This window comes from Myodes glareolus, chromosome 1 (genome assembly GCF_982192425.1).
Source record: "Myodes glareolus chromosome 1, mMyoGla1.1, whole genome shotgun sequence".
In the NCBI taxonomy this organism is placed as follows: domain Eukaryota; kingdom Metazoa; phylum Chordata; class Mammalia; order Rodentia; family Cricetidae; genus Myodes; species Myodes glareolus.
The window spans coordinates 36,116,829-36,134,285 of record NC_142026.1 but is presented as its reverse complement, the minus strand read 5'-3'; the positions used below and the strand labels follow the sequence as shown (position 1 = coordinate 36,134,285).

General features: G+C 41.4%; 1 long non-coding RNA gene across 1 annotated transcript in view; it reads right to left on the bottom strand.

The window, feature by feature from the left end:
- The window catches only part of LOC125405322 (uncharacterized), a 32,997-nt gene extending 15,823 nt beyond the window's left edge, over positions 1 to 17,174 (bottom strand). Inside the window, exons 1-2 of the long non-coding RNA XR_007233541.3 lie at positions 17,021 to 17,174; positions 4,724 to 4,832 (exon numbers count right to left, since the gene is read on the bottom strand). This is a non-coding gene — a long non-coding RNA (uncharacterized LOC125405322). The remainder of the gene's footprint in view (positions 1 to 4,723; positions 4,833 to 17,020) is intronic.
- Positions 17,175 to 17,457: the final 283 nt, after the last annotated feature.

Genomic DNA, 17,457 nt, shown 5'->3' with positions numbered 1-17,457 from the left:
ACTTCTCCATACCTCTTCAATATAGTGCTTGAAGTTCTAGCAATAGCAATAAGACAACATAAGGGGATCAAGGGGATTTGAATTGGAAAGGATAAAGTTAAACTTTCATTATTTGCAGACGATATGATAGTGTACATAAGTGACCCCAAAAACTCTACCAAAGAACTCCTACAGCTGATAAACACCTTTAGTAATGTGGCAGGATACAAGATCAACTCCAAAAAATCGGTTGCCCTCATATACACAAAGGATAAAGAAGCAGAGAGGGAAATCAGAGAAACATCATCTTTCACGATAGCCACAAATAGCATAAAATATCTTGGGGTAACTCTAACCAAGGAAGTGAAAGACCTATTTGACAAGAACTTTTAGTCTTTGAAGAAAGAAATTGAGGAGGATACCAGAAAATGGAAAGATCTCCCCTGCTCTTGGATTGGGAGAATCAACATAGTAAAAATGGCAATTCTACCAAAAGCAATCTATAGATTCAATGCAATCCCCATCAAAATCCCATCAAACTTCTTCACAGACGTTGTGAGAACAATAATCAAGTTTATATGGCAAAACAAAAAACCCAGGATAGCCAAAACAATCTTAAACAATAAAGGAACTTCTGGAGGCATTACCATCCCTGACTTCAAACTCTGTTACAGAGCTACAGTATTGAAAACAGCTTGGTATTGGCATAAGAACAGAGAAGTCAACCTATGGAATCAAATAGAAATCCCGGACATTAACCCACAAACCTATGAACACCTAATTTTCGACAAGGGAGCTAAAGGTATACAATGGAAGAAGGAAAGCATCTTTAACAAATGGTGCTGGCATAACTGGATGTCAACCTGTAGAAGAATGAAAGTAGATCCATATCTATCACCATGCACAAAAATCAAGTCCAAATGGATTAAAGACCTCAACATTAATCTGACCACTTTGAACCTGATAGAAGAGAAAGTGGGAAGTAGTCTACAAGATATAGGCACAGGAGACCACTTCCTAAGTAGAACCCCAGTAGCACAGACAATAAGAGAATCAATGAATAAATGGGACCTACTGAAACTGAGAAGCTTCTGTAAAGCAAAGGACACTGTCAGTAAGACAAAAAGGCTACCTTCGGACTGGGAGAAGATCTTCACCAACCCCTCATCAGACAAAGGTCTGATCTCCAAAATATACAAACAACTCAAGAAACTAGACACTAAAACTCTAATTAACCCAATTTATAAATGGGGTACTGAACTGAACAGAGAATTCACAACAGATGAACTTCGAATGGCCGAAAGGCACTTAAGTTCATGCTCAACCTCCTTAGCGATCAAGGAAAGGCAAATCAAAACAACTTTGAGATACCATCATACACCTGTCAGCATAGCCAAACTCAAAAACACCAATGATAGCCTATGCTGGAGAGGATGTGGAGTAAGGGGAACACTCATCCATTGTTGGTGGGAATGCAAATTTGTACAGCCACTGTGGAAATCAGTGTGGTTTCAATCACACTGTGGAAATCGGTTTCTCAGGAAACTGGGAGTCAACCTTCCTCAGGACCCAGCAATTCCACTCTTGGGAATATACCCAAGGGATACCCTATCATACTACAAAAGCATTTGCTCAACTATGTTCATAGCTGCACTATTTGTAATAGCCAGAACATGGAAACAACCTAGGTGCCCCTCAATAGATGAATGGTTTAAAAAGGTGTGGAATATATACACATTAGAGTTTTACTCAGCGGTAAAAAACAATGACATCTTGAATTTTGCATGCAAATGGATGGACATAGAAAACGCTTTACTGAGTGAGGTAACCCAGACCCAAAAAGAGGAATATGGTATGTACTCACTCATAAGTGGATTCTAGCCATAGTTAAAGGTCTTTGAGTCTATAATTCGTGATCCTAGAGAAGCTAAATAAGAAGGTGAACCTGAAGAAAATCATATAATTATCCTCCTGGATATTAGAAGTAGACAAGGTTGCCTGGCAAACTTGGGTGCACGGGGGTTGGGGGTGGAAGTAAGGGGAGATGGTTAGGGAGAGGGGAGAGGGGGAGGATTGGGGATGGCTTGGGGGAATGGGAGGGGGCAGGGAGGAAGGATGGTTATGGGAGCAGGGAAGTATATATCTCAACTAAGGGAGCCATTTCCATTTTAGGGTTTGCAAGAGACTTGATTCTGGAAGGGTTCCCAGGCCCAAGGAGAGGTTCCCAGATTGTTCCCTGGGCAGCAGAGGAGAGGGTGCCTGAACTGGCCTTGGCCCATAACCATACTGTTGAATATTTTGCATGTCACCATAGAACCTTCATCTGGCGATGGATGGAGATAGAGACAGAGACACATATTGGAACACTGGACTTAACTCCCTAGGTCCAAATGAGAAGCAGAGGGAGGGAGAACGTGAGCAAGGAAGGCAGAACCTGAGGGAACCTTCATCCGACGATGGATGGAGATAGAGACGGAGACCCACATTGGAGCACTGGACTGAGCCCCCAAGGTCCAAATGAGGAGCAGAAGGAGGGAGAACATGAAAAAGGAAGTCAGGACCGAGAAGGGTGCGTTCACCCACTGATACAAGGGACTGATCGAATGAGAGCTCACCAAGGCCAGCTGGACTGGGACTGAACGAGCATGTGATCAAACCAGATTCTCTGAATGTGGATGACATGGGGGCTGACTGAGAAGCCATTGACAATGGCACTGGGTCTTGTTTCATCTGCATGTACTGGCTTTTGGGATCCTGGTCTGTTTGAATGTTCACCTTCCTGGACCTGGAGGGAGGGGGTAAGAACTTGGATTTCCCACAGGGCAGGAAACCCTGACTGCTCTTGGGACTGGAGAGGGAGGAAGAGAGGGAGTGGGGGGAGCGGGAGGATATTGGGAGGAGGGGAGGAAGTGAAATTCTTATAAATAAATAAGTAAATTTTAAAAAAGAAGAAGAAGAGTTCTACACATGTGAAAGTAGAAATCAACTTTTTACCCTGGATCAACTAAAAAATAAAACTCTCCTGGAGTGAACAGAATGTTTCTCAGAAACCTTTCTCTTTCCACCTCACAAATGGCCTGAATCTGTCATTGAAAACGTGTCATTTCCCCATACACTTCTACTCTGCCACCTCCGTGCACTTGGTTACACTACAAAGTGTTCCGTGAGCAGCTATGAGAGTGAGTCACTGTATTCTGCTACTTATCTGCCTAGTGAGGTCCTCCTGATGCTTCGTTTCACTTGTGCTTATCTAAAGAATAAAGAAAATATGCTCAAATGTTCAACAAAACTAAATATTCCAACAAGCACATGCAGTGCCCTTCCTCATCTTGCCCTCCTTCAACTCCATCCTTCCATTCTCGTTTAATTCTCTCTTTCTCACACAGATTTATAAAATTTGACCTACTCTAATGTATTTCAGAATTACATTCACCAAATATTCACTACCAGCATTTATCATTATGGCTAAAATATATATCTGCTTAGGCGAGTTGACATAAATACAGTACGACTCTCAAATTAATTATACAAAATGGGAAAACATTTTCAGTTCCATTTTCACATCTCATAATTTCCTAGAAAAAAAGTTAAACTGAAAGAAAGCCATAGGCTGGCAAATTGTGTTATTCTACCACTAAACAACTTGAGGAAAAGGCCTGGAATTTAGATGTTTTGATGTGCTCTGTCATAGAATTGCATTTTCTAAAGCAGAGAGAGAGAGAGAGAGAGAGAGAGAGAGAGTGAGAGAGAGAGAGAGAGAGAACAAATATTTCTGCTTTAAAAAAAACATCTTGACTATGACTTTGATGTTTCTCAAAGTTTTTCAACAAATAGCTCATATTTCAAGTCTGTGTATAAGAATGTGTGTGTTTATAAGTATATATGTGTGAATGTATGTGTATATGAGTGTGTGTGTGTGTGTGTGTGTGTGTGTGTGTGTGTGTGTGTGTTTGAAGCAGCATCTGGGCAAATCCAATGCTCACTGTATGGTTTCTAAATGGTTCTTGAAGACAGTTTGTAAAATCTTACTTTAAGTTTTGTCCATGAGTACCCACATGTCAAACCTCTGCTCCTTTACCTCCCTACTAAGTGGTGGAGGTTTTTATTTGTTTATTTATTGTTATTCTTAATTATATGGTGGAGGGGGTCATGTGCATGTGACTACAGAAGCCTCTGAGCTGGGGTTACAGGCAGAAGTGACCCTCCTTACATAACTGACAGGAACTGAACTAGAGTCCTCTCCAAGAGTAGTGTGTGCCCTTAACCACTAGCAATCTCTGTAGATCCTAATTAAATAACTTATATCTCTGTCTTCCCACATAGTAGCCTTTATCCATGTATGCGCTTCTAATTTTTAATTAATTGAAATTACTTAAAATTCAAATTTCAGCTTTTCTTCTTCAAAATTGTTTCATATCAAGTCATCAATAGCATCATGTCGCTCAGTTGTTCACTTGCCAACAGGACAGATAAGAAGGCTCCCATCACCACATAATTTCTACTAAGTAAGATGGACTAGAATGCTTCATTGTTATGTACACAAAAGACCTTTTGTGCACATATACAGCGTCCCTGACCCCAGAAATTCACATACTCTCTGATTACATATTTCCCATCCTCAACTCCATACATATTGTTCTCATGTCCACTTGACACATCAATACTATCCAGCATTGCTAAGCTTTCCTTTAGGACTTTCCCCGATAAACTCTGTTCAACCATTCCTCACATCGCCATGAAATACCTCTCCTGGTAGGCACTGTCATGAGGCCTAGGAGGTGAGATGAGAGCCACAGTACAGGCCACAGCATAGGCTCCAATAACAGCCAATCGTTCTTTCACTTCTCTGGTACCTAAAACAAAGAACATCATCAATGTATGCAGGATATATTTGAAAATTAGCTACAGAGATTTCATTTTATTTTAATTATTTATTTTATTTTTAGATTATAATTACATCACTTTCCCCTTCCATTTCCTCCCTCCAAGTCTTCCCATAAACCCTCCATGTTCTTTTTCAATTTCATTCATTGGTTGTTGCTATATACATTGTTTGCGTGTGTGAGAAAGAGAGAGAGAGAGAGAGAGAGAGAGAGAGAGAGAGAGAGATCCTAAAACCATAGTCCAAATAATATTACTTAGCAAATGAAATTGTCCAATCCACTTCTGTTTCCATCCCATCAGTAATAGCTTAGTCTGAAAGGATCAGAGACCAGAAGTTTTAAGAAATGTGGCATCTATCTTAAAGAACTATACTTACAGAGAAAGAGAGATTGAAACGGTAAAAGAGAGATCAAAAAAACCCATTTTTACACAAGCTGTGTCATCAGAATACACTGATGCCCTAGGTATTCACTCCACTTATCTATAACATGTTAGGAAATTAGCAAAAGAGTTATAACTCTAAGGATTTGCCTATTGAAGGCAATGCATCATGCTTTGTTCAGAAGTCCTTTTCCAAAGATGCAGAACTGCCCTGCAAGGATGCTAATGAAAGGAAGACTTATCTCTAAGCATTAGGTAATGTGAACTGCTGCTGACTCACTATTTTGCTATTCTGTAAAAATACATACAAGGTATGGGACTACCTCAAAAGCGTTGCTTCAAAGCAAATGATCAGAACACTGCATATGTAGAATGGAGGTGCCAGTATGTTGGCAATGGCCCATAAAAATTATGAAGGACACAGTCTACTCCATTACATTTCTCTATTTGAGCACTCAGCATATTTCTCAAGAATAATGAGCCCAGGGGGCTGGAGAAATGGCTCAGAGGTTAAGAGCATTGCCTGCCCTTCCAAAGGTCCTGAGTTCAATTCCCAGCAACCACATGGTGGCTCACAACCATCTGTAATGAGGTCTGGTGTCCTCTGCTGGCCTGCAGGCATACACGCAGACAGAATTATGTATACATAATAAATAAATAAATATAAAAAAAGAAGAAGAAACCAAAAAAAAAAAGAATAATGAGCCCAGTCCAGTAAGATAAGCACAGAGGCTGACCTACCCACAGTAACTTTATTTTATTAGCAATGTTTGAATTCTTGCACATCTGTAAGTGTGCAATTTTTCTGAACAAAAAAACTTTCCTGTTATACATACTTTGACACTGCCACCACTTCGCACACAAAGTATTGAGTTGGATGTTCCCTTAGACTAAATTATTATGCTCTCATAATTTTAGATCATGCCGATAGCCCATAAAACTATAAGGCTAAAACCTGCTATCATCTTTGAAAGAAGCATATCTTATTGAACCCAGTCCTTGACGATGTCACTCATACTCAGATATTAGTCTGCCCAGTTGATCAACAACAGCAACTAAGTCGTATGAACTCCACTAAAAACAAGAATTCCTTCTCTGTCACGTCTTTATTTGGAGCCCTTGGTTGAGGAAAATTGGGGGAAGGGAAGAGAGAGTGCAGGGACAAGAGAAAGCTTAGAGAGAGGAAGTAGAGCCCAGAGGCAGCTGCTTTTAAATGGTGGAGAGGCTTGAATGCTGATTGGTTGATGCCATTTGCTGGTCTGAGCATGTGCAGGCAAGGGTGCTCAGCCCCACGTGGCTAAGCCAGGTATGGACTTGTATACCTCCAAACTGCAGGACCACCTGTGCCTCCAGGTGGCTTCCCTACATCTCCCTCTTCTATTGTTAATAAGAGCAATAAGGCAAAACTATTTTCCAATCTGGTCCCCACCTCATGATGTGTGGACCGATTAAAGAAAAGAAAAACAAGACACACCCTCCGCCAATGCATACCTTCCTCTGTGCTTGTGGGACTATCTGGTCCCTAGAGGGTGCTAAGGCTATGCATGGCTAATTACCTATGAGCTCTTTTGAGGCTGAGAGCCAAACTTGGGGTGAGGATACACATTCCAAGGCTGCCAAGGCCTGTGCCACAAAGACCTTATCCCTTCTCACATTGGGCTAGCAGGTAGCACACCAATCAAAGACATACAGCACTTCCACCTAGACACAGCATGCCAAGAATATCTCTGCTCCCACCCATTCCTAAGGAAGGAAAAGGCAAAATAGAGTCAGTCAGAAAATTGTTAAGAGATAAGAGATTGCACAGGGTGCTGCTCAAGTCGATGGTGTGAAACAGCTGTTCTTGACATTGCCCAGAGGGTCATCTCTGCTGCCTCCACATGAATCTTCCCTTGCAGCATCCTTCATTTCTCTGGTCAGTCTTGTTGGCACCCAGATGTATGTCAGCATTCCTAGAAAAACATAAACAAAACTCTCCTCCCAAATTAACATTTAAGAGTACTAAAAACTCTCAGTGTAAAAATTCAGCACAATCAGTACTGGAAGTAGGCTGGTTTTGAACTTAGAGACCTGTATGTCTCTGCTCCAAAGAGCAAATCTTGTTTGCCTGTGCCATTAAAGCAGGCCTTAGAATTAGATGGAATTGCTTTCAAGCAGAGCATGCCTGTCTGCTGCTGTTTTTCCAGCAATATTTTGAATTAAAAATTAAATGTAGAGAATGCAAGAGAAATCCTTTCTCTGGGGGAAGCTGTCACTGGTAGTCCCCCTCTTTTGTCTAAAACCAAACAGTTGTGATCACTGGGAATTGAACTTGCAACCTCAGGAAGAGCAGGCAGTGCTCTTAACCTCTGAGCCAACTCTCCAGGCCCTTTTTAAATGGAAAAAACCTCTAGGTAGCATTGTTTTATTCCATCCGTTGCCTGAGGCAATAGGTCCGCCTTTGTTACCTAGGATACGGTAACCAGGTTGACGCGCTTTTATTATGATAATTACGACCAGTTCTTTGAGGGAAAATGGGCGTCGACAATCGAATCTAGCTGCTTCCTGTTGAAGACGGGACGATATGAATTTTGGGGGATAAATGTTTTTATCTGACTGAATTTTTTGGCAACAAATGTTTTTATCTGACTGAATTTTTGGCGACCGTGGCTGTGAGCGGCAGCAGCAGCAGCGGACGGCGGCGGCGGCTGCAACAGCTCCGCCTCTGAGGCACGGCCCATTGTGGCGCGCTCCGCATGGCCCAAACAAAGGCATGGCCCCGCCCCAGGCCGTGCGCGGGCGCCGGTTTATCCTGTACCTGCGAACTGTGTACCCTTAATGTGCCCGCCTATGTTGCTATGGAAACGCGGTTTTTTGCAGAGCCCTTGCTCAGAGCTCAGCCCCTCTCTGCCTTTTACGGCGCCACTGCTCACCCTGCAGCTTCCGCCTCAGTCAGGGCAAGTTTTGCTCAGGTGCAGAAAAAGTCCTCCGAAAACCATAGCCCCGCCAGAAGGCCGGGACACATAGCCTCTGATGTCAGTCGGACTTTAGCCCGCCCAAGTCGCCACAACGACCTGGATTTTTGTACGCCTCTGCGGACTCCAGCAAACTCCCCACCAGCATCTGGTTAGCATGGCCACGCCTCCCGAACGAGTTAGCACTCTCCGGTGCAGTTCTGTGTCTCCCTCCTGAGTAGCTGGGACTACAGGTGTGCGCCATTGTGCCTGGCCCACTTCCGTGTCCCTAATCAGGCATCACCACTCATAGGCGAGCCGGCGGCCACCAGCACTCTCCGCACCATCAAGCAGCCTGTCTTTTTCAGTCAAAATTAAAGTTTTTTGTACGTGAGAGCCAGAGACTGAGCTCTCTTATCAAAATTAGGCGAAAATCACCTCCAAAACTCTGTGGCTCTTTAAGAACAGGGAAGGCAGTCTTCAGACATGATCAAGCCCGCCTCCCTACGAGACTCTTGCCCCGAGTCTCTAACAGCGAGTTGGGACGGAGGAAGCCGCGGATCTCCCAACCATAAACCTCGCTTTTTTTCAGCTTCACCTGTACTGAACTTGAGGGGTTTTTTCTTCCCCGCTGCTTTTTGTACCTTTTTTTAGATACCTTAACTTTGATTTTTTTATTTTTTTTTTTAGGCCTATACTTTTTCCATTCTTTTTCCTCCCCTTTCTGGAGGATTTAACTGACGTCATTCATCGCTCCACGTGTCCAGAGTTCTGAAATTCATGGCTCTCTGTGTCCAGTGTCTGATTTCAGCTCCTTCCCGGGTTTCAGCACCAGTTGCGACGCGCTTCCTGACCAGCAGGAATGAACGCCACTAAAAACGAGAATTCCTTCTCTGTCACATCTTTATTTGGAGCCCTTGGTTGAGGAAAATTGGGGGAAGGGAAGAGAGAGTGCAGGGACAAGAGAAAGCTTAGAGAGAGGAAGTAGAGCCCAGAGGCAGCTGCTTTTAAACGGTGGAGAGGCTTGAATGCTGATTGATTGATGCCATTTGCTGGTCTGAGCATATGCAGGCAAGGGTGTTCAGCCCCACGTGGCTAAGCCAGGTATGGACTTGTATACCTCCAAACTGTAGGACCACCTGTGCCTCCAGGTGGCTCCCTACAACTTCGCACACAAAGTATTGAGTTGGATGTTCCCTTAGACTAAATTATTATGCTCTCATAATTTTAGATCATGCCGATAGCCCATAAAACTATAAGGCTAAAACCTGCTATCATCTTTGAAAGAAGCATATCTTATTGAACCCAGTCCTTGACGATGTCACTCATACTCAGATATTAGTCTGCCCAGTTGATCAACAACAGCAACTAAGTCGTGACTAATCTAAGTGGATATACATAAAGACAGATACATAGAAAGAAATGTGATTGTCTTTAACTCCCAAGAAATTACCCCATGTCCAAAAATGGTTAAAAACTTGCCACAATCATGCTAGAAAGCTTTTGAAATAAAATCTTAGCACGGAAAAATATATTACAGCTTTTTACTATTATATAACATAGCAATTTATTCTGTAGTCTCTCATTTCAGACTTGATGTGAGTTAGCCATATAAGTTTTCTTGGAGTCTCTATTGGCCAGACTTCTGAGATGACTCACCCACATTGGGCAAGTGGTACTTGTCTGGATGAAGTCGGCCACTGAAGTTCACTTGTACCCTAGAAACCAGTCATTAGAAGTAGCCATTCTCCTAAGATCGGGCCTGAGAATAATCACAGCATCACCTCTTCAGGTCCTACTGTGAAGGCAGTCAGACAACCCACCAAGACACAAGGGAGAGGTTTAGCTTCTACTTAAAGATGAAGAAGTACTAGAGAATTTATGGACACATTGAACTGACCACGTTGACTACATACTCACTAAAGATTTTTTAAAGCAATGACCATTAAGAATCTTTGTTTTTAATCATAAGATGACTAAACTAAAAGTTATACTTCACAACAAAATAATTGACTTTAAATTACTGTAAATGAAATTCATCTGGTTTCTAAGGAATTTTTTAAAAAGTCCCATTATGACTATTACTTTGTAAGTTATGGAGTTCTCTTCAACAGAAGTGAGATGTTTGGTAATTACAGTGAGATCCTAAGGCAGAAATAAATATAAAAAATTAAGATATAATGGTTACATTCATAAGACCCCCAAGTTGGGAAGAAGAAAAGTCAAGTATTTCATGAAAAGGCAAGGAGGATAAATTTAAACTAATACATAAGCTACCACCTGTTCATGATTCAACTTGAATTTTAAATAGAGAGAACTAATTTCCCCAAAGATATTCCAATTAAGCATAAAACATTCGTAAGCAAAAAGGCAGAAGCAAGCCGCATGTTATTTTTTCTCTCTGGATCTTGAGAACAATGCGTTGACATCAAGTGTCTTACTCAATCCCTCTCCAAATTGTTTTTTGGTGGGTGGGATCTCATGGTGAACCTGCAGTTTACAGATTCTAGACTGCCTTGCCAGCCAGACCCCGAAGAGCATCCTGTATCCTGTCTCTACCTCCCCAGTGCTAGGATTACAAGAATCCCACCACTGTCTTCTGCTTTTTTGTATGGATTCTGGTATCAACTTCAGGTTCCAGTGCTTGAACCAAATGCTGCACTCACTAACCCACCCCTTCAGCCCTGCTTAAGTGTGTTGAAATTCAAAGTCATCGTAGGGGTTACCTGGCTGCAGTAGTTTCTTGATGACCGTAACCACATATTTCTAATAAGCAAACTATTCTCCAACATCCTGACTCAGAGAAATCCACATTGTGGAAAGCAAGTGTGTGGAATCCAGTGTTGCCATGACAACAAGAACCTAATTTTGTTACACAAGGATCACCAGCTCTGGTATGAAAAATAAACGTCTCTTCCAGGCAAGGTTTGAAAACTGTCGTGCACAGGAAGGAAGGTATCGAACATCTCCCTTGTAACTGAATACGCCCTTTGGAGTCATCAATTCCAACTGTGACCAACAGCGAAAGCCACCTGGGTTCTTCAAGTCTTCCTAAAACGTGAGTGTCAACAGAGTGACACGTCCAGATAGCATTCCACGCCGTCTCCTGGGGGATAAAGTAGCTTTTCCTTGAATGGTAACAATCCTGCAACCTCTGTGGCTTCCTCGGAATGAAATGCACTGCTATAATGGACTAACTGTAGGAATAAACTCATATCTCAGAAGTCCCAGTGTTCTCAGCAAGCATAGTCTTCAAGATTGCATGGTGCTGAGGTTCTTCAGGCATTCTGAGAGTAATGTTTCACTCGCAGGGCACCTTCGAAACCCAAGTAAAGACTATGCAGTCCAAATTCTCCATAGTATAGATGAGGATGTGACTCGGATGTCAAGAGCCCAACTGAAGCCACAGTTAACTCGTATTATTTTGTGCTAGGCCACTGTTTCAGCGTATGACACCATTGTTTCTATTTTCACATTAGACAACATCTTCAGTCTAAAATGCCCATACTTTAAAATTTACTTCGGAAAGATTAATATCCTAAACTCTAGGGGTTTTCTTAATCTTTTGCCAAGATAATGCGGCAGCATGGAGCAGCAACATCTAAAGCAATCTTCCTACCTATAAGAAGCTTAATGGAATAAATTGGTCTCTTGACTATTTCAAAATCTCCCTTGTCCTTTTGCTGTTCTTTGAAAAACTGATGCTCTATAACTTTTATCACTTTATCAATTGTAAAAAGAAATAATCTTACCCGAGGAAAAGTGCCCTTGCTTATGTAATTGATTTTAAATATAAAGCAATTTTAAATGGTAACTTTATTATGTTAGACGTATGCATTACCTGCACTCCCTTACATTAAAGTCTTGCTTTAAGAATACGCAGGAATTATTTTTAATTTTATTACTGAAATACCTCGAGTCTAATTTAATTATTTATAACAGCAATTATATTATACTGTATTTAAAGTGTTTCTAAGCTAGGTAAAAACAATTGATTTACCTAATTAGGTAGATGTGCCATTAAAATCTCACTTGCAATTAATTTCTTAGCAAACTTTTTCCAATGAAAACATAAAAATGGATTTTATTTAGGCCCCTATTCAAAGTTAAATTTATAATTTATGAAATTCTAAAATATTCATATACTAACAGTGGGAACATTTAAATGAAGAAAAACAAGTCTATGGGAAAGAGGTTACCCTGATTTTATCTAAGACACAAAAAATAAGAAACATATAGATATAGACATAGATACATCTTATACAGACGGGCATGATGGCTCACACCTATAATCCCAGCACTCAGAAAACTGAAGTTGAGGATTACGAATTCTACCAACCTCAGCTACAGGCTAAGACTCTTTCTCATAAAAACATCCAAAGGAAGAGTCTTGGGATGTAGTTAAACTTGTCAACTCTCTGTCTAACATACTCAAAGCCCTGGGTTCAATCTCTATCACTGAGTAAACTGGACATGGAATTACATGCCTGTAATCCCAGTAATCAGGAAGTAAAGGAAGAAGAATGAGAATTTCAAATTCATCCTCAGCTACATAGCAAGCTCACAGACAAACTGAAACAAGTAAGACCCAATCAAATAGATTAGACTAGAGAGATTATCATCTATATATAGAAGGAGGAGGAGGAGGAGGAAGAGGAGGAGGAGGAGGAGGAGGAGGAGGAGAAGAAGAAGAAGAAGAAGAAGAAGAAGAAGAAGAAGAAGAAGAAGAAGAAGAAGAAGAAAGAGAGAGATGATAGATACAGATGAAGATGGATAGATAATAAATGGATAAATTTATAAACAAAAATCCCTTTTCCATTAGCTTTTTTCCAACTCTGCTTTTGAAGTCCTAAGATCCAGCTTTGAAAACTGTCAATTTAGAAAACAGACCCACCATTATACTGCTCTAGATAATTGCTCCTATTCTTTACATAAAGGTAGAAGAGCACACCTACACAGCAAGGTAAGCAAAGCTTGTGTAATGATGAAGCACCCATCTTTCACTGCCACCAGCACTCTTTGGAATTCTCTCACTTTATCAAAATTTATCTACTTTATATCATAGTCCAAGGTAACATCTATCATAAGGCTGAATAGGTCATTCCTCACACAAACTCCAAAATATACACAAACATGCAGATATGGACATGGATATGGGTATACATATAGAGATACATATATATGGATATGGATATATATAGAGAGAGAGAGATACATATAGAAAAGTGTTTCACTCCTATTGCCATTATTTGATTTAAAAACAAATAAATTCTGAATAAAAATAGAAGTGGTGGGATCTACTATGGGTCAGCTCATCCCTAACACAGCTAATCTCAAGCTTAGTTTTTAAATGTTTCTTTGATTCAACCCTGTTTACATTCTGATAAAGTGAATATGGCTTGGAAAGAAATTGGTATTCCCACTTTGGTCCCAAAATAGAAATAACAAATACTCGTAAGGAGATAATATAACAATTTGGTGATCAGGAGAAATTTTGCAAACTGGGAAGTCTCCTATCCACATGCCTATGTTGAGATATTGGTAGATAACAAGAATATGGGACAAAAATAACAAAAATTACAAAACCTGGCTTAGTGACTAGTCCAAAATATTTGTCTCTAGCTCATTGTAAAATTTAACACAGTCACAAGCTACTGTAACTCTTTGCATGTTGTCTATTTTGCTTGATTTCATTTCAATGTGCCATGTTAATACAAGAGGGATCATCGTTAAGGTATTGATGTGGAGAGTAGAAGTGAGAAGGTGATTTGGAAATTCAGCTTTCTTCACCACCATCAGGGTGGCATTTTCTCACTACCACCAATCGCATTCCCTTTGGAATGCTAAGGTCCTACCCTAACATGCAACCCTGGGATGAATCTTTCTCTTTGCCAGGGAAAGGCTCCCAGGGAAGAAGTTGCTGTCTTCTCTTCTCTGTGTCCCTTCCCTTCCCTTCCCTTCCCTTCCCTTCCCTTCCCTTCCCTTCCCTTCCCTTCCCTTCCCTTCCCTTCCCTTCCCTTCCCTTCCCTTCCCTTCCCTTCCCTCTTTAGTGTGCTTCCCAAGTAAAAATATCCCTGGTGAAGCTGGAGCTCCTTGGCATTTTGCTACAGAGCTGATTTGGTCAGAGTTAAAGCAGTTCTAGATTGAGCCTGAGAACTAATGAGGCAGAAACGAGAGAGGTTGTGAGTAACACATCCCCTAAGAATTAAGTGGGAGTAAATGAAACAGCCCTTCAATAAAATGAAAACAAATTACTGTCCTCTGTGAATATATTGCTATTACTTAAAGACACTTGCTGTAGTTCTAAGATAGGTACACAAAAACAATAATATCTACTCCCTCAACCTTAACAAGCCACATGAAACCACCTAAACAGACAAGGACACTAGACAAAGATCTGAAGTTTGACCACCCTCACAAGGTGAAATGTAGATTTATAGGTTTATTTCCTACATGAGAGAATCTAAATATGAGTAAATAAAAAGAACACATCAGAATTTCTGACCTCCATCAAACATTATTCAAAAGGTTTTGTAACATTCTTGCGTATATACTTGCTCTGGTTAGTTTTTATGTTAACTTGACACAAGCTATAGGCTTCTAAGAAGAGGGGATCACAAGTGAGGGTTTCTGTTGCTAAGACAAAACACCATGATGGAAAAGCAAGTTGGAGAGGAAAGGGTTTGTTTGGCTGATGCTTCCACATTGCTGTTCATCACTGAAGGAAGTCAGGGCAGAAACTCAAACAGAGCAGGAACCTGGAGGCAGGAATCTATGCAGAGGACAGGAGAGCGGCTTACTGGCTTGCTTCCCATGGTTTGCTCAGCCCACCTTCTTTATAGAACCCAGGACCAACAGCCGAGTTGGTCAGCACCACTCACCATGGGCTGGGATCTCCCCATTGATCACTAAATAAGGAAATGTCTTACAGCTGGGTCTCTCTGAGGTATTTTCTCAACTGAGGCTCTTTCCTGTGATGGCTTTAGCTGGTGTCAAGTTGACACACAAAATCAGCCAGGACATGCCCGCCTTCTTGGCCTGCAGACAAGTCTGTGGAACACTTACGTAACTAGTGCTTGATGTGGAAGGGCTCAGCCTATTGTGAGTGGTGCCAGCCCTGGGCCAGTGGTCACGGATAGTGTAAGAAAACAAGCTGAATAAACTGTGGGGATCATGCCAGTAAGCAGTACTCCTCCATGACCTCTACGTCAGGTCCTGTCTACAGGTTTTTACCATGTTTGAGTTCCTCCCATGTCTCTCCTCAGGGATGGAGTGTGAGAGTATAAACCTTCCTACCAAAGTTTCTTTGGGTCAGAGTTTTATCACAGCAATAGAAACTCTAACTTAGCCGGTGCTCTGAGGTCTGACTTTCATATTGCACACATGTTTATAACTCTAATTCTTGACAACGTTATTTCAACTTTTACCCTGAGTATTTTTACTTGGGAAGCACACTAAAGAGAGTTTAAGAGATTATTACTAAAGCATTCATGGAAACATTGACTACAACATAATGCCTTGAATAAACATAGCAAATAAAAAGAGTGATGAGAAAAATACATATAATTTTGTTTATCTTCCTAAAAAGAATCTTTAATGCACTGGAAAGACTCTTAGCTACAAACTTATGAAATCTGAATTGGAAAATGCTACAAATAAGCTAAACATCTTCATAAAGATGTTTATGAAGATAAAAGCAAAGACCTATGATCTGAAGCTATTCGTGTGACTATGCACATATCATACTGTTCTGTGAGTGGAAACTAGTTGTTCAAATCATTTTGTGTAGCACAAAATAGATCTGAAAGCCTGTTGGTTGGGGTGAAAGTGTGCACAAACAAGCAGCTGGTAAATACCAACAACATCCCTTTGGGCTGCAAGCTGCTCTAGTGAAGTCCTCCCTCACTTGGTTCACTCTGGCCGGCTGAAATACAGAAGAAAGTTCAGGTGCTGGAGAGATGGCTCAGTGGTTAAGAATACCAGCTTGTTGGACTCTAGTGTCCAAACCGAGAAGGAGTCGCCCCCAGAGACCACCTCATATACCACAGCCGATGCAAAAGCATGAGGATTTTATTAATTCTGTCATGACAGGGTCCCCCAGCATTCAGGAAGCTGAGAGACCCCGACTAGCTGGTACAGTCTACTTTTAAAGGAGAAGGCCCCATAGAAACAAGAGGGGTTGTTCCTTGACCATTATGATTGGCTTGTTCGAAAAGGGCTAATACCAATAATTGACTGGAGAACTATTGTCAGATCAGATGAGGTAAGAGGTCATTTTGACCCCGTTTCCCAGGGGACTGAGTCAAAACATACGTGTATGGGTAACTGTTCAGGAACTGAGTACGTGCATGTGTACCTGTTAGGTCCTTGGTTCCCAGGGGAGGAGGGGAAGCATTGAGGCACAGAGGCTGAGAGGGTTTGGAATTGTCAGAAATGGCTTCAGAATTGTCTAAAATCTTACAAGCTGCTCCTCCAGAAGACCCACATCAGGTTCCCAGCACTAACATGGCAGCCAGCAACCCTCTGTAACTCCGGTTCCAAAGATCCAACACCCTCTCCTGGCATCCCTGAGCACCACAAGCACAGGGCACGAGACATACACACAGGGAAACATTTCTAGGCATAAAATAAAAATAAAAGTTAGCACTAAAAGTAAGTTCAAAGAAAGGGGCTGGAGAAAACAGTCTTGGTCCCAGATTGAGAGAGAGACAGAGACAGAGACACGGAGACAGACAGACAGACAGACAGAGACAGAGAGAGAGAGAGAGACAGAGAGAGAGAGAGACAGAGAGAGAGAGAGAGAGAGAGAGAGAGAACAACAAACATGCCCAAAGAATACTTACCCCCTCAAGCAACTTCTGTTGAAACTCCTTTTCTAATGTTTAAAGCTGTACCTTCCTAGATTTTTAAAGCCCTCTAGACAAAACTTTGAGAAAGGACAAAACTGTCCCCTACAGCCTTTTTATTGGTTTGCCTCTGGCTCCTAAAGACCTTCGGTTAACAGGCTGAAAAGGCGCGTTAGCTGCTCTTACAGAGAAGCCCGTTCTGCCTCACAGCAGACTGCTGACTCCAGTTCCAGGGGATCCTACGTCCTCTTCTGCCCTCCTGAGGCTCCTGAATACTTACAGTGCTCACAAACCCAAGCAAGGAAACGCACATACAAATAAAAGACTTTTAAACTTAAAAAGAATTATCTCCAATTATCAATACAGGCAGTGGTCACCAAAAAAAAAAAAAAGATAAAAAGCAGAAAGTATTATGGAAAGAAAGGAAAATACAA